General features: G+C 51.5%; 2 long non-coding RNA genes across 4 annotated transcripts; both read left to right on the plus strand.

Moving 5' to 3' along the window:
• The first annotated feature begins 1,875 nt into the window (after positions 1–1,875).
• LOC128826113 (uncharacterized) lies at positions 1,876–3,710 on the plus strand. The gene is made up of 3 exons (XR_008442799.1): positions 1,876–2,105; positions 2,411–3,291; positions 3,590–3,710. It is a non-coding gene; the product is annotated as an uncharacterized LOC128826113 (long non-coding RNA).
• Positions 3,711–14,900, plus strand: LOC128826110 (uncharacterized). 3 transcript variants are annotated; one of them, XR_008442796.1, is made up of 8 exons: positions 3,711–4,466; positions 4,777–5,626; positions 5,927–7,934; positions 8,241–8,381; positions 8,725–8,862; positions 9,158–10,036; positions 10,342–11,210; positions 11,469–14,900. It is a non-coding gene; the product is annotated as an uncharacterized LOC128826110 (long non-coding RNA). The 3 variants fall into 3 exon arrangements; XR_008442795.1 differs by having other exon boundaries at positions 5,927–7,246; positions 7,800–7,934; positions 9,158–11,210; XR_008442794.1 differs by having other exon boundaries at positions 9,158–11,210.
• The last annotated feature ends 9,558 nt before the right edge of the window (positions 14,901–24,458 follow it).

Raw genomic sequence — 24,458 nt, forward strand, 5'->3', positions numbered from 1 at the left:
GGAGGAGCCTACGAGATGTTGCCGACTGAGATGGCAACGGATTTGTGTTTTCCCCTTGTGCTGGGTTTAGGACCGAGGGAAAAGAAATCAAACGTCAGCGTCACGCCTCAGAGACTCAAGCCCTCATGTGATGGAAAGCAAGCCGGAGCGACGAGACCATGAGCATTGTTGATGTCACGCAAAAGCCGTCCAACTGGGAGGGGAACGGCCGCCACTCTCAGTGAGATACGTGTCTGGTTTGGTGATTGTTGTGCTCATGGCCCACCTTTCTCCTGCTAGGGATGCCACGTTAGCTGGGGCTGGGTTTGAAGAAAATGTTCTTGACTAGCTGTGGTTATGAGGGGGACAAGGTCCCCATTTTCAGGGTCTGCTCATTTCTCTGGCCAGGAGCGGTGTCTCCTACGCAACGGAAGGTTGCATCTAGAAGGATGACGCCAGGTAGTGAGTTGCTTGCTTTCCTCCCATGTCTTTCTATCTGTCTGTCTCTCTCTCTTCTCTAGTGTGTTGGCCAACTTTCTCGCTGACTCTCCTCTCCTCTCCTTGTGCCGTCTCCCTTCGTAGGAAACGCGCAGGCATGCTAGGTGTGCATCCTAGCCAGGTCTCGGGAGCCATGGAGAAGTAGGAGCGGACGAAAACCATGAGGGGCAGTGGGCACTAAAGTGGAGCTGTGACTATCTGTGTTTACTTAGTTTCTGTTCATCGAGTGGGGCTGATGTAGATGGGACTGGAGAGGGAGGCAGGGATGAGGGCAAGACTCGACGCCCCAATAGAGCTCTGTGTAGTGATAGTTCTTGCTTGGCTTTATTAGTTTGCGGAGGAATCGTCCAGGAGCCCTAGCCGGACAAGAATATGGCAGAAGTGGACCTGAGCTGTCTGGACATCCTTCTAAGGAGATATGAATAGTCCTCATGTTTCTGCCTTCTGCATCGCTGGCTGTGAGTAAGAGGTCAGTGCTTTGAATTCCTCATCTGTAGTCGCTGTAGTTTTCTTCACAGGCCGCGTGCTTCCTCGTTGGGTATGAGGCTCTGGGATTAAGGCTGGGGAAGGGACAAGAGTCTCCTGAAGAAAGTGAATATTTTGGGTGCCGTTACAATGGGTGCCTTCTAGCTGCAGTTGTAACGTAGTAATGGGAGATGGGTTGAGGGTGGAGCCGTGGGATATGGGAGATGTGAAAAGAAGATACTACGCGACATTGCAGACGGAGATGCTAATTTTTTTGGCTCCCCCCCCCCACCCCGACCGTTAGGTTTAGAGCCAAGGAAAACGAAGTCACGCGTCAGAGTCTACTGCCCTCATGCGATGGAAAGCGAGCGAGAGCGTTGAGACTCTGAGCATTGTTGATGCCACTCAAAAGCCGTCCATCTGGGAGCTGTGGAGACGCCGCTGTCAGTGAGATAAGTGTCTGGTTTGGTGAGGGCTCTGCTCACGCCCAACCTGAGTCCAGGTTGGGAAGCCCACTAAGTTGGGGCTGGGTTTGTATGAAAATGTTCCTGACTAACTGTGGTTACGAGGGGGAAAAGGTCCCTATTTTCAGAGGTTGTTCATTTCTCTGGTCAGGAATGGTGTCTCCTCTGCAGCGGAAGGTTGGATTCAGAAGGATGACTCCAGGTGGTCAGTTGCTTGCTTTCCTCCCATGTTTTTCTTTCTCTCTCTCTCTTGTCTAGTATGTTGGCCAACACACACCCTCTAGCTCTCGCTGTCTGTCCTTGCCTTTCCTCGTGTTGTCTCCCTTCGTAAGACACGGGCAGCCGTGTAACTTGTGTATCCCCACAGGCTATGTCTCGGGAGCCACGGAGAAGTAGGAGGGGACGAAAGCCATGCAGGGCTGTAACTGTCGGTGTTAACTTGGTCTCTGTTCATCGAGTGGGGCTGATGTAGATGGGATTGGAGAGAGAGGCCAGGAGGAGGGCAAGATTTGAAGTAACAAATAGAGCTTTAAGTAGTGATGGCTCATGCTTGGCTTTTGCAGCTGCGCTTCCAGAGGAATTTTCCAAGAGCCCTATCCTGATGAGAAAGTGGCAGAAGTGGACATGAGCAGACTGGACATCCTTATAAGCAGATATAAACAGTTCTCCGCTTTCTGACTCCCACATAATTGGCTCTGAGTAAGCGGTCAATGGTCTGAATTTCTCATCTGTGCTCGCTGTAGTATTCTTCACAGGCCGTGTGCTTTCTCGTTGGGTATGGGGCTCTGTGAGATTACGGCTGGGGAGGGGCCAGAGTCTGCTGTGCAGAGTGACTGTCGGGTGCCGTTGCAAGGGATTGCTTTTTGGTGTTAATGCTAAAGGTGTAATGGGAAGATGTTTGAGGGAGGAGCCCCGCCGTGAGGGAGAGGCGAAAGGAGGAGCCTACGAGATGTTGCCGACTGAGATGGCAACGGATTTGTGTTTTCCCCTTGTGCTGGGTTTAGGACCGAGGGAAAAGAAATCAAACGTCAGCGTCACGCCTCAGAGACTCAAGCCCTCATGTGATGGAAAGCAAGCCGGAGCGACGAGACCATGAGCATTGTTGATGTCACGCAAAAGCCGTCCAACTGGGAGGGGAACGGCCGCCACTCTCAGTGAGATAAGTGTCTGGTTTGGTGATTGTTGTGCTCATGGCCCACCTTTCTCCTGCTAGGGACGCCACGTTAGCTGGGGCTGGGTTTGAAGAAAATGTTCTTGACTAGCTGTGGTTATGAGGGGGACAAGGTCCCCATTTTCAGGGTCTGCTCATTTCTCTGGCCAGGAGCGGTGTCTCCTACGCAACGGAAGGTTGCATCTAGAAGGATGACGCCAGGTAGTGAGTTGCTTGCTTTCCTCCCATGTCTTTCTATCTGTCTGTCTCTCTCTCTTCTCTAGTGTGTTGGCCAACTTTCTCGCTGACTCTCCTCTCCTCTCCTCTCCTTGTGCCGTCTCCCTTCGTAGGAAACGCGCAGGCATGCTAGGTGTGCATCCTAGCCAGGTCTCGGGAGCCATGGAGAAGTAGGAGCGGACGAAAACCATGAGGGGCAGTGGGCACTAAAGTGGAGCTGTGACTGTCTGTGTTTACTTAGTTTCTGTTCATCGAGTGGGGCTGATGTAGATGGGACTGGAGAGGGAGGCAGGGATGAGGGCAAGACTCGACGCCCCAATAGAGCTCTGTGTAGTGATAGTTCTTGCTTGGCTTTATTAGTTTGCGGAGGAATCGTCCAGGAGCCCTAGCCGGACAAGAATATGGCAGAAGTGGACCTGAGCAGTCTGGACATCCTTCTAAGGAGATATGAATAGTCCTCATGTTTCTGCCTTCTGCATCGCTGGCTGTGAGTAAGAGGTCAGTGCTTTGAATTCCTCATCTGTAGTCGCTGTAGTTTTCTTCACAGGCCGCGTGCTTCCTCGTTGGGTATGAGGCTCTGGGATTAAGGCTGGGGAAGGGACAAGAGTCTCCTGAAGAAAGTGAATATTTTGGGTGCCGTTACAATGGGTGCCTTCTAGCTGCAGTTGTAACGTAGTAATGGGAGATGGGTTGAGGGTGGAGCCGTGGGATATGGGAGATGTGAAAAGAAGATACTACGCGACATTGCAGACGGAGATGCTAATTTTTTTGGCTCTCCCCCCCCCCCGACCGTTAGGTTTAGAGCCAAGGAAAACGAAGTCACGCGTCAGAGTCTACTGCCCTCATGCGATGGAAAGCGAGCGAGAGCGTTGAGACTCTGAGCATTGTTGATGCCACTCAAAAGCCGTCCATCTGGGAGCTGTGGAGACGCCACTGTCAGTGAGATAAGTGTCTGGTTTGGTGAGGGCTCTGCTCACGCCCAACCTGAGTCCAGGTTGGGAAGCCCACTAAGTTGGGGCTGGGTTTGTATGAAAAGGTTCCTGACTAACTGTGGTTACGAGGGGGAAAAGGTCCCTATTTTCAGAGGTTGTTCATTTCTCTGGTCAGGAATGGTGTCTCCTCTGCAGCGGAAGGTTGGATTCAGAAGGATGACTCCAGGTGGTCAGTTGCTTGCTTTCCTCCCATGTTTTTCTTTCTCTCTCTCTCTTGTCTAGTATGTTGGCCAACACACACCCTCTAGCTCTCGCTGTCTGTCCTTGCCTTTCCTCGTGTTGTCTCCCTTCGTAAGACACGGGCAGCCGTGTAACTTGTGTATCCCCACAGGCTATGTCTCGGGAGCCACGGAGAAGTAGGAGGGGACGAAAACCATGCAGGGCTGTAACTGTCGGTGTTAACTTGGTCTCTGTTCATCGAGTGGGGCTGATGTAGATGGGATTGGAGAGGGAGGCCAGGATGAGGGCAAGATTTGAAGCAACAAATAGAGCTTTAAGTAGTGATGGCTCATGCTTGGCTTTTGCAGCTGCGCTTCCAGAGGAATTTTCCAAGAGCCCTATCCTGAGGAGAAAGTGGCAGAAGTGGACCTGAGCAGACTGGACATCCCTGTAAGCAGACATGAACATCCTTGTCAGCAGACATGAACAGTCCTCAACTTTCTGGCTCCCGCATAACTGGCTGTGAGTAAGCAGTCAGTGCTTTGAATCCGTCATCTGTGCTCGCTGTAGTATTCTTCACAGGCCGTGTGCTTTCTCATTGGGTATGGGGTTCTGTGAGATTACGGCTTGGAGGGGCCAGAGTCTTCTGTGTAGAGTGATTATTTTGGGTGCCATTGCAAGGGGTGCGTTCTAGTTGTAATGCTAAAGGCGTAATGTGGGGGAGAGTTTGGGGCAGAGCGCTGCCGTGTAGGAGAGGCGAAAAGAATAGCCTACGCGACGCTGCCCACTGAAGTGGTAACTTCATTGTTCTTCCTTCTTGTGCCGGATTTAGTACCGAGGGAAAAGAAATCAAACGTCAGCGTTTCCTCCCCTTCTCGGATGGAAAGCGAGCAAGAGCAGTGAGCCTGCGAACATTGTGGATGCAAGTCAGGAGCCGTCCAGTTAGCAGTGGAGCAGTCGCTACCGTCAGTGAGATAAGTGTGTGGTTTGGTGAGGGTTCTGCGTAGGGCCCCAATGGCTCCAGGTAGGGACGCCCCGTTAGCTGGGGCTGGGTTTGTAAGAAATGGTTCCTAAGCAGCTGTGGTTACGAGAGAGACAAGGTCCCCATTTTCAGGGACTGCTCATTTCTCTGCCCAGATGCGGTGTGTCCTCGGAAGCAGAAGGTTGCATCCAGGAGGATGACTCCAGGTGGTGAGTTGCTTGCCTTCCTCCCATTTTTTTCTCTCTGTCTCTTTCTCTCTCTCCTCTAGTGTGTTGGCCAACTTTCTCACTCTCTTTCCTCTCCTCTCCTCGTGCCGTCTCCCTTCGTAGGACCACGGGCATCCGTGCTAGGTGTGCATCCTAGCCAGGTCTCGGGAGCCATGGAGAAGTAGGAGCGGGGCAGTGGGCACAAAAGTGGAGCTGTGACTGTCTGTGTTTACTTAGTTTCTGTTCATCGAGTGGGGCTGATGTAGATGGGACTGGAGAGGGAGGCAGGGATGAGGGCAAGACTCGACGCCCCAATAGAGCTCTGTGTAGTGATAGTTCTTGCTTGGCTTTATTAGTTTGCGGAGGAATCGTCCAGGAGCCCTAGCCGGACAAGAATATGGCAGAAGTGGACCTGAGCAGCCTGGACATCCTTCTAAGGAGATATGAATAGTCCTCATGTTTCTGCCTTCTGCATCGCTGGCTGTGAGTAAGAGGTCAGTGCTTTGAATTCCTCATCTGTAGTCGCTGTAGTTTTCTTCACAGGCCGCGTGCTTCCTCGTTGGGTATGAGGCTCTGGGATTAAGGCTGGGGAAGGGACAAGAGTCTCCTGAAGAAAGTGAATATTTTGGGTGCCGTTACAATGGGTGCCTTCTAGCTGCAGTTGTAACGTAGTAATGGGAGATGGGTTGAGGGTGGAGCCGTGGGATATGGGAGATGTGAAAAGAAGATACTACGCGACATTGCAGACGGAGATGCTAATTTTTTTGCCCCCCCCCCCCCCCCCCGACCGTTAGGTTTAGAGCCAAGGAAAACGAAGTCACGCGTCGGAGTCTACTGCCCTCATGCGATGGAAAGCGAGCGAGAGCGTTGAGACTCTGAGCATTGTTGATGCCACTCAAAAGCCGTCCATCTGGGAGCTGTGGAGACGCCGCTGTCAGTGAGATAAGTGTCTGGTTTGGTGAGGGCTCTGCTCACGCCCAACCTGAGTCCAGGTTGGGAAGCCCACTAAGTTGGGGCTGGGTTTGTATGAAAAGGTTCCTGACTAGTTGTGGTTACGAGGTGGAAAAGGTCCCTATTTTCAGAGGTTGCTCATTTCTCTGGTCTCCTCTGCAGCAGAAGGTTGGATTCAGGAGGATGACTCCAGGTGGTGAGTTGCTTGCTTTCCTCCCATTTTTTCTCTCTCTCTCTCTCTCTCTCTCTCTCTCTCTCTCTCTCTCTCCTCTTGTGTGTTGGCCAACTTTCTGACTCTTTCCTCTCCTGTCCTCGTGCCGTCTCCCTTCATAGGACACGGGCATGCGTGCTAGGTGTGCATCCCCACAGGCCAGGTCTTGGGAGCCATGGAGAAGTAGGAGGGGACGAAAACCATGCAGGGCTGTAACTGTCGGTGTTAACTCGGTCTCTGTTCATCGAGTGGGGCTGATGTCGATGGGATTGGAGAGAGAGGCCAGGATGAGGGCAAGATTTGAAGCAACAAATAGAGCTTTAAGTAGTGATGGCTCATGGTTGGCTTTTGCAGCTGGGCTTCCAGAGGAATTTTGCAGGAACCCTATGCTGAGGAGAAACTAGCAGAAATGGACATGAGCAGACTGGACATCCTTGTAAGCAAACATGAACAGTCCTCCGCTTTCTGACTCCCGCATAATTGGCTGTGAGTAAGCAGTCAGTGCTTTAAATTACCAATCTGAGCTCGCTGTTGTAGTCTTTGCAGGCCGTATGCTTTCTCGTTCGGTACGGGGCTCTGCGTTTACAGCTGAGGAGGGGCCAGAGTCTGCTTTGCAGAGTGATTATTTCGGATGCCGTTGCAAGGGGTGCTTTTCAGTTCTAGTGCTAAGGGCATTATGCGGCGAGGGTTCGGTGCAGAGCGCTTAAGTGCGGGAGAGGCGAAAACAATAGCCTCCGCGACGTTGCCCACTGAGATGGTATCTCACTTGTTTTTCCTCCTTGTGCCGGGTTTAGTACTGAGGGAAAAGAAATGAAACGTCAGAGTTTACGCCCCTTATCGGATGGAAAGCGATCGAGAGCAGTGAGCCCGCGAGCATTATCGATGCAAGTCAGGAGCCGACCAGTTGGCAGTGGAGCAGTCGCTTCAGTCAGTGAGATAAGTGTCTGATTTGGTGAGTGCTCTGCTCACGCTCCACCTGAGTCCAGGTAGGGAAGCCCAGTAAGTTAGGGCTGTGTCTTGTATGAAAAGGTTCCTGACTAGCTGTGGTCACGAGGGAGAAAAGGTCCCTATTTTCAGAGGTTGCTCATTTCTCTGGTCAGGAATGGTGTCTCCTCCGCAGAGTAAGGTTGGAATCAGGAAGATGACTCCAGGTGTGGTCAGTTGCTTGCTTTCCTTTCATTTTTTTTCTCGCTCTTCTCTCTCTTATCTAGTGTGTTGGCCAACTTTCTCACTCTCTTTCCTCTCCAGTCCTCGTGCCGTCTCCCTTCGTAGGAGACGGGCAGGGTTGCTCGGTGTGCATCCCCACAGGCCAGGTCTCGGGAGCCATGGAAAAGTAGGAGGGGACGAAAACCATGCAGGGCTGTAACTGTTGGTGTTAACTCGGTCTCTGTTCATCGAGTGGGGCTGATGTAGATGGGATTGGAGAGGGGAGGCCAGGATGAGGGCAAGATTTGAAGCGACAAATAGAGCTTTAAGTAGTGATGCCTCATGCTTGGCTTTTGCAGCTGCACTTCCAGAGGAATTTTCCAAGAGCCCTAGCCCGAGGAGTAAGTGGCAGAAGTGGACATGAGCAGACTGGTGGACATCCTTGTAAGCAGACATGAACAGTCCTCAGCTTTCTGACTCCCGCATAACTGGCTGTGAGTAAGCGGTCAGTGCTTTGAATTGCTCATCTGTGCTTGCTATAGTATTCTTCACAGGCCATATGCTTCCTTGTTGGGTATGGGGCTCTGTGAGATTACAGCTGGGGAGGGGCCAGAGTCTACTGTGCACAGTGATTATTTCGGGTGCTGTTGGAAGGGGTGCTTTTTGGTTATAATGCTAAAGGTGTAATGGGGAGGGTTGAGGGTGGAGCCACGTCGTGTGGGAGAGGTGAAAAGGAGAGCCTATGAGATGTTGACTACTGAGATGGTAACTTGTTTCCCCCCCTCCGTTCATCCCCCCAGGGGTTTGTAAGAAATGGTTCCTACCCAGCTGTGCTTAGGAGAGAGACAAGGTCCCCTTTTTCAGGGGCTGCTCATTTCTCTGGCCAGGAGCGGTGTCTCTTCCGCAGCAGAAGGTTGCATCCAGGAGGATGACTCCAGGTGGTGAGTTGCTTGCCTTCCTCCCATGTTTTTCTCTCTCTTTCTGTCTTCTCTAGTACGTTGGCCAGCACACACCCTCTCTCTCTCTCTGTCCTTGTGCTGTCTCCCTTCAGAAGACACGGGCAGGCGTGCTAGGTGTGCATCTGTAGAGGCCAGGTCTTGGGAGCCATGGAGAACTAGGAGCGTACGAAAACCATGCAGGGCTGTAACTGTCAGTGTTACCTTGGTCTCTGTTCATTGAGTGGGGCTGATGTAGATGGGATTGGAGAGGGAGGCAGGGATGAGGGCAAGACTCGACGCACCAATAGAGCTCTGTATAGTGATAGTTCTTGCTTGGCTTTCTTAGTTTCCGGAGGAATCGTCCAGGAGCCCTAGCCGGACAAGAATATTGCAGAAGTGGACCTGAGTAGTCTGGACATCCTTCTAAGGAGACATGAATAGTCCTCATGTTTCTGCCTTCTGCATCGCTGGCTGTGAGTAAGAGGTCAGTGCTTTGAATTCCTCATCTGTAGTCACTGTAATTTTCTTCACAGGCCGTGTGCTTCCTCGTTGGGTATGAGGCTCTGGGATTAAGGCTGGGGAAGGGACAAGAGTCTTCTGAAGAAAGTGAGTGTTGTGGGTGCCGTTACAATGGGTGCCTTCTAGTTGCAGTTGTAACGTAGTAATGGGAGATGGGTTGAGGGCAGAGACGTGGGATATGGGAGATGTGAAATGAAGAGACTACGCAACATTGCAGACGGAGATGCTAATTTTTTTGTCCCCTCTCGCCCCCCCGCTAGGTTTAGTATCAAGGAAAAAAAAGTCACGCATCAGAGTCTACTGCCCTCATGCGATGGAAAGCTACCGGGAGCGTCGAAACTCTGAGCATTGTCGATGCCACCCAAAAGCCGTCCATCTGGGAGCCGAGGAGACGCTGCTGTCAGTGAGATAAGTGTCTGGTTTGGTGAGGGCTCTGCTCACGCGCAACCTGAGTCCAGGTAGGGAAGCCCAGTATGGTAGGGCTGGGTTTGTATGAAAAGGTTCCTGACTAGCTGTGGTCACGAGGGAGAAAAGGTCCCTACTTTGAGAGGTTGCTCATTTCTCTGGTCAGGAATGGTGTCTCCTCCGCATCAGAAGGTTGCATCCAGGAGGGTGACTCCAGGTGGTAAGTTGCTTGCTTTCCTCCCATGTTTTTATTTCTCTCTTTGTCTGTCTGTCTGTCTCTTTCTCTCTCTCTCTCGTACGCTGGCCAACACACAGCCTCTATCTCTCCCTCTCTGTCTGTCCTTGCCTTTCCCTGTACTGTCTCCCTTTGTAGGACACAGGCAGGCGTGCTAGGTGTGCATCCCCACAGGCCAGTTCTTGGGAGCCATGGAGAAGTAGGAGGGGAGGAAAATCATGCAGGGCTGTGACTGTCGGTGTTATCTCGGTCTCTGTTCGTCGAGTGGGGCCGAGGTAGATGGGATTGGAGAGGGAGGCCAGGAGGAGGGCAAGATTTGAAACACCAATAGAGGTTTGTGTAGTGATGGCTCATGCTTGGCTTTTAGCTGCGCTTCCAAAGGAATTTTCCAGGAGCCCTAGCCCGAGGAGAAAGTGGCAGAACTGGACATGAGCAGACTGGACACCCTTATCAGCAGACATGAACAGACCTCGGCTTTCTGACTCCCGCAAAACTGGCTGTGAGTAAGCGGTCAGTGCTTTGAATTCCTCATCTGTGCTCGCTGTAGTATTCTTCACAAGTCGTGTGCTTCCTCGTTGGGTACGGGGCTCTGTGAGATTACAGCTGGGGAGGGGCCAGAGTCTGCTGTGCAGAGTGATTATTTCGGGTGCCGTTGCAAGGGGTGCGTTTTAGTTGTGCTAAAGGCGTAATGGACAGGGTTTGGGGCGGAGCGCCGCCGTGTGGGAGAGGCGAAAAGAATAGCCTACGCGACGCTGCCCACTGAGATAGTAACTTCATTGTTTTTCCTCCTTGTGCTGGGTTTAGTATCAGGAAAAGAAATCAAACGTCAGAGTTTACTCCCCTCGTCGGATGGAAAGCGAGTGAGAACAGTGAGCCTGTGAGCATTGTTGATGCAAGTCAGGAGCCATCCAGTTGGCAGTGGAGCAGTCGCTATTGTCAGTGAGATAAGTGTCTGGTTTGGTGAGGGTTCTGCGTAGGGCCCCCCTGGTCCAGGTAGGGACACCCCGTTAGTTGGGGCTGGGTTTGTAAGAAATGGTTCCTGACCAGCTGTGGTTATGAGAGAGACAAGGTCCCCATTTTCAGGGACTGCTCATTTCTCTGCCCAGATGCGGTGTGTCCTCGGAAGCAGAAGGTTGCATCCAGGAGGATGACTCCAGGTGGTGAGTTGCTTGCCTTGCTCCCATGTCTTTCTATCTGTCTCTCTCTCTTCACTAGTACGTTGGCCAACACACAGCCTCTATCTCTCCCTCTCTGTCTGTCCTTGCCTTTCCTTGTTCTGCCTCCCTTCGTAGGACACAGGCAGGTGTGCTAGGTGTGCATCCCCAGAGGCCAGGTCTCGGGAGCCATGGAGAAGTTGGAGTGGACGAAAAGCATGCGGGGCAGTGGGCACTAAAGTGGAGCTGTGACTATCTGTTTACTCGGTCTCTGTTCATCCAGTGGGGCTGATGTAGATGGGACTGGAGAGGGAGGCAGGGATGAGGGCACGATTCAACGCACCAGTAGAGCTCTGTGTAGTTCTTGCTTGGCTTTATTAGTTTGCGGAGGAATCATCCAGGAGCCCTAGCCGGACAAGAATATGGCAGAAGTGGACCTGAGCAGTCTGGACATCCTTCTAAGGAGACATGAATAGTCCTCATGTTTCTGCCTTCTGCATCGCTGGCTGTGAGTAAGAGGTCAGTGCTTTGAATTCCTCATCTGTGCTCGCTGTAGTTTTCTTCACAGGCCGTGTGCTTCCTCGTTAGTTACGAGGCTCTGGGATTAAGGCTGGGGAAGGGACAAGAGTCTCCTGAGGAAAGTGAGTTACAATGGGTGCCTTCTAGTTGCAGTTGTAACGTAGTAATAGGAGATGGGAGATGTGAAATGAAGAGACTATGCGACATTGCAGACAGAGATGCTAATTTTTTTGTTTTTCTCTCCTCTGCTTGGTTTAGTACCAAGGAAAACGAAGTCACGCGTCAGTCTACTGTCCTCATGTGATGGAAAGCGAGCCAGAGCGTCGAGACTCTGAGCATTGTTGATGCCACGCAAAAGCCGTCCATCTGGGAGCCTAGCAGACGCTGCTGATAGTGAGAAGTGTCTGGTTTGGTGAGGGCTCTGCTCAGACTCCTCCTGAGTCTATGTTGGGAAGCCTAGTACAGTAGGGCGGGGTTTGTATGAATGGTTCCTGACTAACTGTGGTTACGAGGGAGAAAAGGTCCCTATTTTCAGAGGTTGCTCATTTCTCTGGTCAGGAACTGTCTCTCCTCTGCAGCAGAAGGTTACCTCCAGGAGAATAACTCCAGGTGCTTCCTTTCCTCCCATGTTTTTCTCTCTCTCTCTCTCTCTCTCTCTTCTCTAGTATGTTGGCCAACACACGCTCTCTCCTCTCCTCTCCTCTCCTCTCCTCTCCTCTCCTCTCCTCATGCCCGTTTGTAGAACACTGGTTGGTGTGCATCCCCACAGGCCAGGTCTCGGGATCCATGGAGAAGTAGGAGCGGAAGAAAATCATGCAGGGCAATGGGCGCTAAAGTCGAGGACTGCCCTGTCACCATTTGCTATACCCACAATTTCCCATTCCTGGGTCTATGGGAAAGGGAGTTGTGAGAAATGGGTTGGATTTTGTCAGAGTTTCAACCAGTGTTCCCTTCAATTTTTCCCACTCATGTGTGGAAGGAATTTTGTTATGTGCACCAATATGGAGGTGATGTGTCACACATTACCTTCACATTGGTGCACGTAACAAAATTCATGTGGCGGGTGTGGGGCCGAGGCGTTCGGAGTATGGGACAGGGCTCAGGGCTGGGGCAGAGCGTTGAGGTGCGGGGGGGGTGAGGGCTCCATCTGGGGGTGTGGTCTCAGGGCTGGGGATGAGGAGTTTGGGGTCCAGACTGCCTTGGAACTACAGGAAGTGGGGGGAGAAGACTCCCCGCAGCTCTCTCTCCCCGCAGCAGCACCTGGGCTGGGGGGAGAGCACCTCTCCCTAATGCGGCAGTTCCAGGGCTGGGGCCACAGAATCGGTGCTTCTTCCCCGGCCGCAGCAGGTCCGGGGCTGGGGGAGAGGCATGTCTCCACGCCACAGCTCTGAGTTCCTGCACAGTGCTTAATATGCTGCTGCGCAGCTTAGAGGTAACTTAGGTTTCAACTTGTGTGAAATCACTATTTTAATACCTTTTTTTCTAAATTAGCAAAATCTTGTTTTACTTGTGTGTAAATTTTAAAAAGAGGTTTCACAGGAGCAACGGGTGTCCACCTCTCCCTTGGTCTAGAGGTAGCCATTCCGGCCAACCAGCAATTCAAGAACCAGTGAAGTCATGTGATCATAAAAATAGACTTGATTATGTTTTGTTTTTTAATAATGTATTAAATATGGTAAATGAGAGTCACTATAAAACCCTAGGAAGTGTTAGAAGAAGATATGAAGGTTTCTTGAAAAGTAAAGAATTAAAATGTATGAAACTCCATTTCCTGGAGGTAATGGGAAAGGGTGGCCAGTTCAGGGAATCGGAACAGCTGAGCAGACCAATTTGTGAACCTCTCTGTGCAGATGTCACTTGTATGTAAACACCTGAATGAAGACTGTGAGTATTTAAAGAGCAGGGTGTATGGGGGGGAGAGGGAAGGTGTCAGAAACTCACTACATCATTTCAGAGAGGGAAGAGCAGCCTTGTCTAGACCTTCCCCGCTCCCCCCGCCCCCACCTTCCTTTTGCCCCTGTTACTGTACATGATCAGCTTGCTCCAGCATCCTCAACAGCAAAGTAACCGATTCTGCTGGGGAGTGTTTTATAACACTACAACAGCTAGGGGGGCTCTTGCTTTGGCCCAGGTATGATGTTCCAGGCTGTAATCCTGACCAGTGTGGGGCTATGTCACCTGACCTGCAACAGGGGGGTGCCTCACCGTGCTTCTCTGTTATAGCTCTGACTTGGGTAGCTCACAAACAGCCTGTCAGCGTGATGCTCCACTCCCACCCCCAAGTGTCTGTGTGTGGCTATGACTCTGATCCCAGAGCTTGTCAGCACTCACCAGTCACACTTTGGCTTCCATCAGACCTGGGCTACCACATGCAGGGTGACCCCAACACACTCCCTGTCCTGAATTTTACCCCAAAAACATGTTGTGCACTGTCCAGCCCTCTCCTGGACAGGCCAGATAGATTAGGTCTGTTGTACCTCTAGGAGGTCAATATACAAAAATCTGCCACCTTGTGGATAATTCCATTTACAGTTCACAACACTGGATTAGTTTTGGTTCAAGAATAAAACAAGTTTATTTAACTACATAGAGAGGTTTTACGTGAACAAAAGTAATAAGGCATTAAAGAAGAAATGGTTACAAGAAAAAAATAAAGATAAAATGCTTTCTAAACTTAACAAACTAGGCTTGTGAAGTCCCTTCCCACAGGTTCCAGTAATATTGCTGCCCAAACCCTCAGGCCAGTATCTGCTTCCAGGGTCCAGCAGCTGTTTCTCTGATCATCTTAGGTGAAAGGGAGATTAGGAGGGAGAGAGAACTTGGGTGTTTTTGCCCTTCCCTTTTATAGCTCGGTCACCATTTGAAAAACATTTTCCTGAGTGTTCACCTTAGGTTAAGTGTTTTCTTGCTGAGAGCATGGAGTTTGGTGGAAGAAGGAGGCTTTGTGCTGTTTCTGTTCATCCGTGTATACTGCTTCTTTCTTCCCTCTCTTATCCTCTGTGGAATCTGTTTACAGCTGAAATGCAAATTGAGGCAAACGCACATCCCTTTCTTTAGGACAGGTGTGCTTGATCACTTCCACCTAATCAGGCTATGTGAATTGGAACTTGTGCTTTTAATACCCTATAGGTGGAATTTCATAACTTTACACAGACTGTTGCTACCGCCATTTCACCAAAATAGTATTGATCACTGAGTTTCAAATGCTACCTCACAAGGCATATTTTGTCCAAAGATTGTTACAATAGTGTGTAGGGTGTGAATACAGGGGTGCATTTGGCCACTGTGGGTTGGGAATTATCCATTTGTGAAGGGCTCGCTAACCTTACCCTTCCCTGGAAATTGCCAGACAATGAAGGGAAGTGGAGAATTCTTGCTCCAATCCTGAATTGCTGGAAATCCCAGGCTCGCTGGAGCTGGTTTGATTTCCCAGTGGAGTCAGTTTTTCTCCCTGGTGGATTATGATTTTCCCCATTGTAGTTAGTTGCAATTTGTCTACTTCCCCACAGATCCTCACTAGCTTCTCTAGGCGTTATCTCATTGCTTCAAATTAAAACTGCTGCCCTTTGGGTCTGTATGTTCTGGGGTATTTGCTGTCATGAGTGACTGTGCTGGCTTGGGCAGGTGCTGGGCAAGGTGGGGGTTGTAAGTTTCTGATGAAGAATGTAAATAAAATTACCCTGTGACAAACAGTGGCATTTGGCTCTTTTCTTAAAGTGTGAAATAGCAACCAGGGGTCACTGCCTAAATGGGGGGGAGGGGGATGGATGGACACACATGGCACTGTCCCACCTGTGACACCTCAGCACTTTGAGTCCCCAAATCCTTGTACCTGCCATCACTCATTAACAGTGCCTCCCTCTACTCCTTACAGCAATCCAAGCTGTAGAAAGTTGGTGTGCTGAGAATACGGTGTAGCACATGGAGAGCTTGCAACAGAGCAAGACCCTGGGAAAAGACTCCCTGGCACTCTGTAATCTCCCTTGGGTTGGGGAAGATCCATCTCGGGGGTGGGTTGGTCTGCCCCAATGCAACCCAGAGGGAGGGTCCACACCTCCTATCAGGATCAGTGGGATGCACTCTCTTGCCCCCCGTGGTCTCGTATGAGTCATATAGGATCTGTCTGACCCAGGGATGATCCATGCCATGCTGAGGAGAGTTCATGCTGCCTGCCAGGCTCAAGGTGTCACTCCTCCTCCTCTTCATGGGGACTTTGGGGAGATTCTTGTTGATGTAACAGGATCACAGAGCACGAGTGGTTGGTTGAGTATCTTCGGGACTATGGGATCTGGGCCCGAGAGGTGTGAACTCAGAGTCATTTATCCAATTTGTATAAATGTACCACTCTTGTATCTAAAACTAGAAATATAAAATATAACTCTGAGGGCCTATTGTAATTATGTAAAGTGTGGGCCATTAATGATGGTTTGGAATCTTGATGACTCCCATTGCCTGCAGATGACTGTGTTTACCTGGGAGTCTTCCTGTATATGTGTGTGCTGGCAAGTGAGTAATGAACTCTTGCAGTGACATGTGATCATGTCACCTGAACTGAAATCCATCTTTAACCTGGTGCTTTTCCAGTGAGTGGGGTGGAAACCCAGAGGGACAAAGGGTTCCCACCTTATGCAAAAGATATATAAAGGGGTGAAAGAGAACAAAGTGGAGAGAGGAGCCATCATGAAGAATCCCCTAGCTATCACCTCAGCTGCAACAAGAGCTGTACCAGGGGAAAGAATTGTGCCCAGGCCTGGAAGGTGTCCAGTCTGAGAAAAAAATTACTGAAGCATCTCTGAGGGTGAGATTATCTGTATTCAGTTTGATTAGGCATAGATTTGCGCATTTTATTTTATTTTGCTTGATGATTTACTTTGTTCTGTCTGTTACTACTTGGAATCACTTAAATCCTATTTTCTGTATTTAATAAAATCACTTTTTATTTAGTAATTTACTCAGAGTATGTATTAATACCTGGGGGAGCAAACAACTGTGCATATCTCTCTATCAGTGTTATAGAGGGCGAACAATTTCTGGGTTTGCCCTGCATAAGCTTTATGCAGGGTAAAACAGATTTATTTGGGTTTAGACCCCATTGGAAGTTGGGCATCTGAGTGCTAGAGACAAGCACACTTCTGTGAGCAGTTTTCAGGTAAACTTGCAACTTTGGGACAAGTGATTCAGACCCTGGGTCTGTGCTGCAGCAGATGGGAGTGTCTGGCTCAGCAAGACAGGGTGGTAGAGTCCTGAGCTGGCAGGGAAAACAGGAGCAGAGGTAGTCTTTTGCACATCAGGTGGCCAGGGCCGGCTTTAGCAAGAGCGGGGCCCGATTCCTGGGGGCGGGGCTTGCTGCAAGCCCCGCCCCCAGGAATCGAGCCGCGCTCCAGCCGGGGTTGCCGGGCTTGGGTCCGACCCGGAGCCGCGCCGCGCTGCGGGTGGGACGGGGGGACCCGAGCCGAGCCGCGCCACGCCACGGGGGTGACAGGGAGACCCGAGCTGAGCCGCGCCGCGGGGGGGACGGGGGGACCCGAGCCGCGCCGGGCCGTGGGGGGGACGGGGGGACCCGAGCCAGGCCGGAGCCGACCCGGGCCGCGCCGCACCGCGGGGGCCGAGCCGGGCTGGAGCCAAGCCGGGCCAGAGCCGCTGGGGCCTGCGGGAATGGACCGCGCCTCCCCGGAGCCCTTCTCGCGCCCCCACCACCCTCTCTGATTCGCGGGAAGCAGGGGAGGGGGCGGAGCATTCAGGGGAGGGGAGGAGGGGGAAGTGAGCTGCGGGCGGGGTGGACAGCTGCAGCGCGGGGCTCTCTTGGCGCGGGGCCCAATTCAGCCGAATCGGCTGAATCGGCCTAAAGCCGGCCCTGCAGGTGGCAGCTCCCAAGGGGGTTTCTGTGATCCAACCCGTCACAACGTTAATGCACAGTGTATCGCCCATGAAGCAGCAGTGCCACCCGGTGGCCAGTCAGGGAAATGCACAGAATGTGTTTTTCTTTGCATAGCAGTGACACCCGGTGGCCAGTCAGGGTATTGCACAGAAGGTGTTTCCCTTGGCACAGCAGTGACACCCGGTGGCCAGTCGAGGTAATGCACAGACTGTATCTCCCATGAAGCAGCAGTGACACCTGGTGGCCAGTCAGGGTAATGCAGAGTATGTCTCCCTTGGAGCAGCAGTGACATCTAGTGGCCAGTCAGGGAAATGCACATAGCATGTTTCCCTTGGCATAGAAGTGACACCCGGTGGCCAGTCAAGGTAATGCAGAGTATGTCTCCCTTGGAGGAACAGTGACACCCAGTGGCCAACCAGGGTAATGCACAGAGTATGTTTCCCTTGGCATAGCAGTGACACCTGGTGGCCAGTTGGGGTAATGCACAGAAGGTGTTTCTCTTGGGGCAGCAGTGACACCTGGTGGCCAGTCAGGGTAATGCAGAGAGTATGTCTCCCTTGGAGCAGTGGCCTGTCAGGGTAATGCACAGCGCATGTTCCCCTTGGCATAGCAGTGACACCCGGTGTCCAGTCAAGGTAATGCACTGGGGGTCTCCCATGGAGCAGCAGTGACACCCAGTGACCAGTTGGGGTAATGCAGAGTGGCCAGCAAGTGTGGCATCAGCCTCTTGCCGTTTGTTGCAGGGGGGGTGAGGTGGGCTGGAGAAAACATTGAGGGGCTGCGCCCCCCTCATCACCTGTCTCCACCCGCATTGGGGCCAGGCCTCTGCTCCTCAGTTAAAGGCCAGGCTCATCTCCTCTCCCCCCTGGCCAGGGTTTATAGCAATATCACTTTTATTAAAATAAAATAGTAAATAGGATTTAGTCCAAGTCCATATAAATAATCTAAATCTGTCCAAATTTTAGTATAAATCCCAAATCCTCTTAAATAGACCATCAGAAACCAACATTTGAAACTGTAAACAATGCTTAATTTAAAACCCAAACATTAAGAAAAGCTTATTTTGTTTTTAAAAACAAAAATTAAAAAATGTCATAAATTATCAAAAAAGAGTGCTACTACAGGATGATAAAATAATATAAAATAAATAAGCCCTACTATTAAAACCACCTATAAAGCAATTGAATTGTTGAATACTGGCCAAATCTGTATAAAATATGCAGAACTATGTCAAAATTGGTATTGCATGTCAGACATTCCAATCCAGCAAAAGTCAATTAAAAGCTCCACTTCAGCTAAAACAAAACAAAACAAAACAAAACAAACAAACCAAAACAATAAACCAAAACAGTCAGCCTTAAACAAACCTGCACATAAGCGAAATTAAACCTGTATCAACATTGGAACAAACTATGTAATTTTCTAATTCTAACTTCTTGTTTCACCCATGAGGGAAAGTGTTTTGTAGACCCAGTAACCGTGCTGTCACACCAGCATTTCTTTCAATAAATAAGGTTTTTACCAAATATAAATTGCCCTTCAAATTGTCTAACAGAAATTCTAATTGTATCTTTGCAATAATATCCCAAGTATGCAAGTATGTCCCCTCAGAACAGCATGACATTCCTCAACGGCTAACCCAAGTGAATAAGTGATATTCTTCTGCTAGAATCCTAGAGATGCGTTTGCAAACCCTGGAGCCTGAAGCCGATGGGAGAAAGGTAAGTGAGCGAGCTCAGAGCTCTCCAACATCACCTGCTGGAGAGCAGAGGGAATTGACTGAGCGATGTACTAGCTAATTTAAATATCAATGTTGTTCTCTAGTGGCAGGCTTCCACTGGAGAGCAAGAGGAGTTGACTGAGGGTGGCATATCTTATTTGAATATTAAAAGCTGGCAGTTTGGGGACACTGGTGCCAAATTTGAGTAAGTTTTGGGGTTGGGACCCATATTTTTAGTGTAGCTTATTGGGAGCCTGCCATTGACTGGGGGTGTGGTCACCCTGAGCTGGAAGCCTGTTGCCCGATGTGATGAAGGCGCGCTGGGCACTTTTAATAAACTAGAGAAGAGAGATTACACAAGATTACACAAATGTGGTGTTGTGCCAAAATTATGTTTCCTGGCGGTTTTGAGACTAAACCGCTGAGTTTTTTCTTCTTCTCTTAACTAAGCTGTTGCCTGGCTTTGTTGTGGGGTGTTATTGCCCATGTCTTAGGCACGCTATTGTGACGGTGGCTCTGGGTGACTGACCACAGAACGGAAGAGCATGGGGGAGCGGTTGAGGCGCATGGCAGTGCCTGGATTGGAAGGCAGCATGGGCCCATCTAGTGCCCGCTGGTGAGTGTGGGAAGAGCTGCTACGTTACGGGGGGGGGGCGAGCCGCTCACTGTCTGGCAACTTGAGAAGAGCTGTGGTGCCAGCCTGCCAGGCGTTTGCTGACAGCTGATCTCCCATTGGGCCTAGTGAGGTGAGGTTTTCTGAAAGCTGATCTCCTACAGGGCCCTCACTAAGTGACGTTTTCTGACAGAGCTAATCTCCCATTGGTGACGCTTTCTGAAAGCAATGCTGGGTGGACCCGTCAGGGCCTTGTGCAGTCAGAGCTCAGCGAATGCCCGCAAGAAACAGGTCGAGGCCGAGTGGCGCCGATTCCGGCTGCCCGGGCGGAGGAACGGAGACCCCCAGCAGCAGGCACTGCCGTCCTGCCTGGCGAAAAGCCGCAGGGGGGTGTTCACAGGTTGCGCCCGCTTGCGCGCACTGGTGTTTTCTGGCAGCCAATGGGCTGTCGCTAGGTGACATTTTCTGACCGAGCTGGCAGCCAATGGGCTGTCGCTAGGTGACGTTTTCTGACCGAGCTGGCAGCCAATGGGCTGTCGCTAGGTGACGTTTTCTGACCGAGCTGGCAGCCAATGTGCTGTCACTGCCTGGGGGTGGAGATCGCTGCTGCAGGCACTGTGGCTCAGAAACTTCTCGAAGCCTCGGGACCGTTTGGAGTCGCTGAAGAGAGGCAGGAAATCGCCAGGCTGGAGCACGAGGATCCTGTGGGCAGCGAAACAGCCACAGGCCCGTGGGCGCAGCTGCTGGTGCTGGGGGTTGGACCGAACTCCCTGCTTTGTGGTGGGCGCTGCCAGTGAACGTGCGCAATGTTTGTAGCTGTAGAATCCGTTTCTGTGTGTGTGAGCGAAGTCCCTGTAGCTGGGCGGCCTGAACGAAGCAGGATTCCTGGGGGTTTGCACAGTGTGGGAGTTGGGCGGGGAGGGTGTCAGGCTTAGCGGGGTTGGGCTCAGAGCTCGCGGTTAGGGTTGGGGGAGGATGGGGCTATGGTTTGGGTTAAGGGGTTTAGGGTTGGGGACCAGGGTGAGCAATTTTTGGTGCAATTTGTGCTCCGGTATGGGTGGGGGGTTTAAAACTTTGGGTTGGGGGTTAGATTTTGGCAGGAGGGTTTGGTCAGCAGCAGCATAGAAATACGGGTGGCAATGGGGTGCCAACCAATAGTGATTCATAAGTAGTTTTTTTTAGATTGTTTTTGTGTCAGTGACACCCTAGAGAGGGGGTAGGATCATGTTTGCTACAGGGGTCTATTTGTAATGACGTGGGGCTGTGGGGTCCCCAAGCCATCAATGGCTGTTTGGAACTCCTGGGTCCACCTGCAGTGGCTGGGAGCTCTGGGTTCCATACGCAGTGGTGTAGGCCTGTGGGGTTCCCCCGCTGCCTGCTGAAGCTGTGGGGCCCTGCCCCTGCCCACAGTGGCTGGGCGCTCCTGGGTCCCGCTGCGACATGTGGCAAATGGGAGCTTTAGGGTCTGCCTGTGATGGCTGGGAGCTATGGGCAGGGCCGGCTCTAGGCACCAGCAAAACAAGCTGGTGCTTGGGGCGGCACATTTTCAGGGCGGCATGGCCGGCGCCAGAATGCCACCCCTAAAAATGTGCCCCGGCCGCCCTAGCTCACCTCCGCTGCTGCTGCCACGGTGCACGAAACAGCTGATTTGCGCGCCACTACTCGCCCTCCCTCCCAGGCTCTCAAGCCTGGGAGGGAGGGAGAGCAGCGGCGTGCGAATCTGTTGTTTCGCGCGCCGCGGCGGCTCGGGGTCTCCCCCTCCCTCCCAGACTCTGAAACCTGGGAGGGAGGGGAAGATCCTGAGTGGCAGTTTCGCGCCTGGGAGCCTGGGAAGGAGGGGGAAAAGCGGCGCCCGCGCCGCGGCCACTCGGAGTTTCCCCCTCCCTCCCAGGCTCTCAAACCTGGGAGGGAGGGGGAAATCCCGAGCGGCCGCAGCGCGGGTGCCACTTCTCCCCCTCCCTCCCTCCTTCCTAGGCTTGAGAGCCTGGGGGGAGGAGGCAGGGCTGGGGATTTGGGGAAGGGGCGGAGTTGAGGCGGGGCCGGGGGTGGGGTAATTAAAGAAGGGGAGGGGGCGGCCAAAATTGTTTTTGCTTTGGGCGGCAAAAATTCTAGAGCCGGCCCTGGCTATGGGGTCCATCTGCAATGGCATGGGGCTGCGGAACTCCAGTCTGCCTGCAGCGGCTGGGAGCTCTGGGGTCCATCTGTTGTGGCATGGGCCTGTGGGAGTTCCCCCACCACCCATGGCTGCTGAGAGCTGAAGGGGGCCCCTGCCGCCACCGGTGGCTGATAACTACGGGGCCCCCAGCGGCTGACAGTTCCAGTGTCGCTGCCCCAGGGCTGAGGCGGAAAATGTCACTGAATTCTGTGACCTCCGTGATATAATCTTAGCTTTAATCATTGTTGACTCTCTCTCTTAATCTAGGTCTGCTCTAGTGCAGGTGAGGCAGGGAAGATAGAAGTTCACACCCCAGCACAAGTTCAGGCAGCGATGGCTCTTGGGTTATTTGCTGTGCTTGCAGAGGACTTGTCCAGGCCAGTGGCGCAGCCCAACCCGATGAGGGGCTGGAAGAAGAGGACCTGAGCTGCCTAGACATCCTACTTAGCAGGAGCTGAGTAGCCAGAGAATTCTGTCTGGTGATGGAGGAGGAGCAGCTGTGTATTTTGCTGAAATGATGTCTCTCTATCCAGTGTCTGAGTAGCAAGGTGCCTCCCTGAGAACAGAGAGATTCTTCTTGTTTGCATGGGCTGGGTCCTGGGGAGGTTGGAGCCTCGCATTTGGCTGTTAATGGGCTAGGAGCATCACCCTGCTCCCCAAGACTGAATGTGAAGGAGGAAAACCTGCCTGCAACTCGGGACCCTCTGTTATTCCTTGTCTGTCCTTCCAAGTCACTGGGTGTGAGTCACTGGACACAATATCAAGTACAGCCAAAGAAAACCATCTTCTGGTCCTTCAGAGGACCTGAGCATCCTGGCCAGGCATGGGCTGGGATGGCGGTAGGGAGAGACCTGCAGGACTGTAGTCTCTTACCAGAGCTGATCACTTCAAGCACTGGCTTGGCTGGAGGGGACTAGGGAAGGGGGCTCCAGGAAGCAGAAGCCAGGTGACCTGCCTGCCCATGTCTGTCCTCCACACGCCAGTGCTGGCCTACGTTCTCTTTTCAGTTCCTAATGACATTGGGAAGATGAGAGAATGGCCAACCTGGAGGAGAGACCAGGAGAAGGAGCAACCACCCTGAGCCCATTCAGAGGAATGGAAACCAGACAGCGAGCTGGGGAGTAGGTGCAAATGGAAATTTACTTAAACTAAGTATTGAAAGAGTGCTGCAAACACTCTTGTCTATGGAGAGAAACGTGTTATGTTAGCATGGGGTGGGTCCATGAGAAAAAAAGTCGTTGAATATAACTGGGGCATGTGAAGGTTGTGGGAGCCCTGGCTTCCCACTTGGAGTTGTCAGGGCCCCGGGAACGGAAAGCATTCGTTTTCTTGAATTATGGTTATCTTCCAGGAGGGCAAATTGCCTGTAACCAGAGATGCTCAGGCCTCAACTCTCTGCCTTCTACATCACTGGGTGTGAATAACTGGTCATTGCACTCTGCTCCTTGTCTGTACTGACTCTAGCTCCTTTCCGAGGACATGAGCATTCTGGTTAGGTACAGACCTCTTTGGGATAAAGGCAAGGGGAAGGAACAATAGTCTGCTGTGCAGTGTGATTGCTTTGGGTGCAGGAGCAGCCAGATGCCTCTTCAGTTAGCTGTTACTGTCTCAAGGGGTGTAGAAAAAATCCCTCTGGAATAGCAAGAGCCAGAGCTAAATACCATTGCTGTCTCTGCCACTAACTTTTTCTTCTTGGGTTGTGTTTTCTGCAAGGGAACACTTGTAGCAGAGTAGTTCAGCTCTGTCCTGAGGTGGAGAGCAAAACTAGCCTGGCCTCAAGACAGGGGCCAGTCAAGACCAGCGGGGAGCAAAGCAGCTGTTGTTGTCCTAAGATAAGTGTGTGTCTCCTAAAGGCTCTGGTGACAGCTCAGATGACTAGAGAGAGTACTTCCCTTTGGCTGGGGCTAATATCCAATAAAAGGTTCCCAACTAGCTCTAGGGGGAGGTGGAGAATTTCTCCATCTTGAGAGCTACTGATCTTCCTTGGCAACATCTAATGCAGGAGTCGACAGTCTTTCAGAAGTGATGTGCCGAGTCTTTATTTATTCACTCTAATTTAAGGTTTTGTGTGCCAATAATACATTTTAACATCTTTAGAAGGTCTATTTCTATAATATATAACTAAACTATTGTTGTATGTAAAGTAAATAAGGTTTTTAAAATGTTTAAGAAGCTTCATTTAAAATTAAATTAAAATGCAGAGCCCCCCGGATCGGTGGCCAGGACCCAGGCAGTGAAAATCAGCTCGCGTGCTGCCTTCAGCACGCGTGCCTTAGGCCTGGTCTACACTACGACTTTAATTCGGATTTATCAGCTTTAATTCGAATTAACCCTGTAACCGTCCACACAACGACGCCATTTAATTCGATGTAAAGGGCCCTTTAAATCGATTTCTGTACTCCACCCCAACGAGCGGAGTAGCGCCAAAATCGATTTTAGCAATTCGAATTAGGGTTAGTGTGGCCGCAATTTGATGGTATTGGCCTCCGGGAGCTATCCCACAGTGCATCATTGTGACCGCTCTGGACAGCAATCCGAACTCGGATGCACTAGCCAGGTAGACAGGAAAAGCCCCGCGAACATTTGAACTTCATTTCCTGTTTGCCCAGCGTGGAGAGCACAGGTGACCACAGATACCTCATCAGCACAGGTAACCATGCAGGCTGATAATCGAAAAAGAGCACCAGCATGGACCGTGAGGGAGGTACTGGATCTGATCGCTGTATGGGGAGAGGATTCAGTGCTTGCAGAACTTCGTTCTAAAAGACGAAATGCAAAAACTTTTGAAAAAATTTCCAAGGGCATGATGGAGAGAGGCCACAATAGGGACTCTGAGCAGTGCCGCGTGAAGGTCAAGGAGCTCAGACAAGCCTATCAAAAAA

The sequence above is a fragment of the Malaclemys terrapin genome, chromosome 19 (assembly GCF_027887155.1).
Source record: "Malaclemys terrapin pileata isolate rMalTer1 chromosome 19, rMalTer1.hap1, whole genome shotgun sequence".
Classification (NCBI taxonomy): Eukaryota; Metazoa; Chordata; order Testudines; family Emydidae; genus Malaclemys; species Malaclemys terrapin.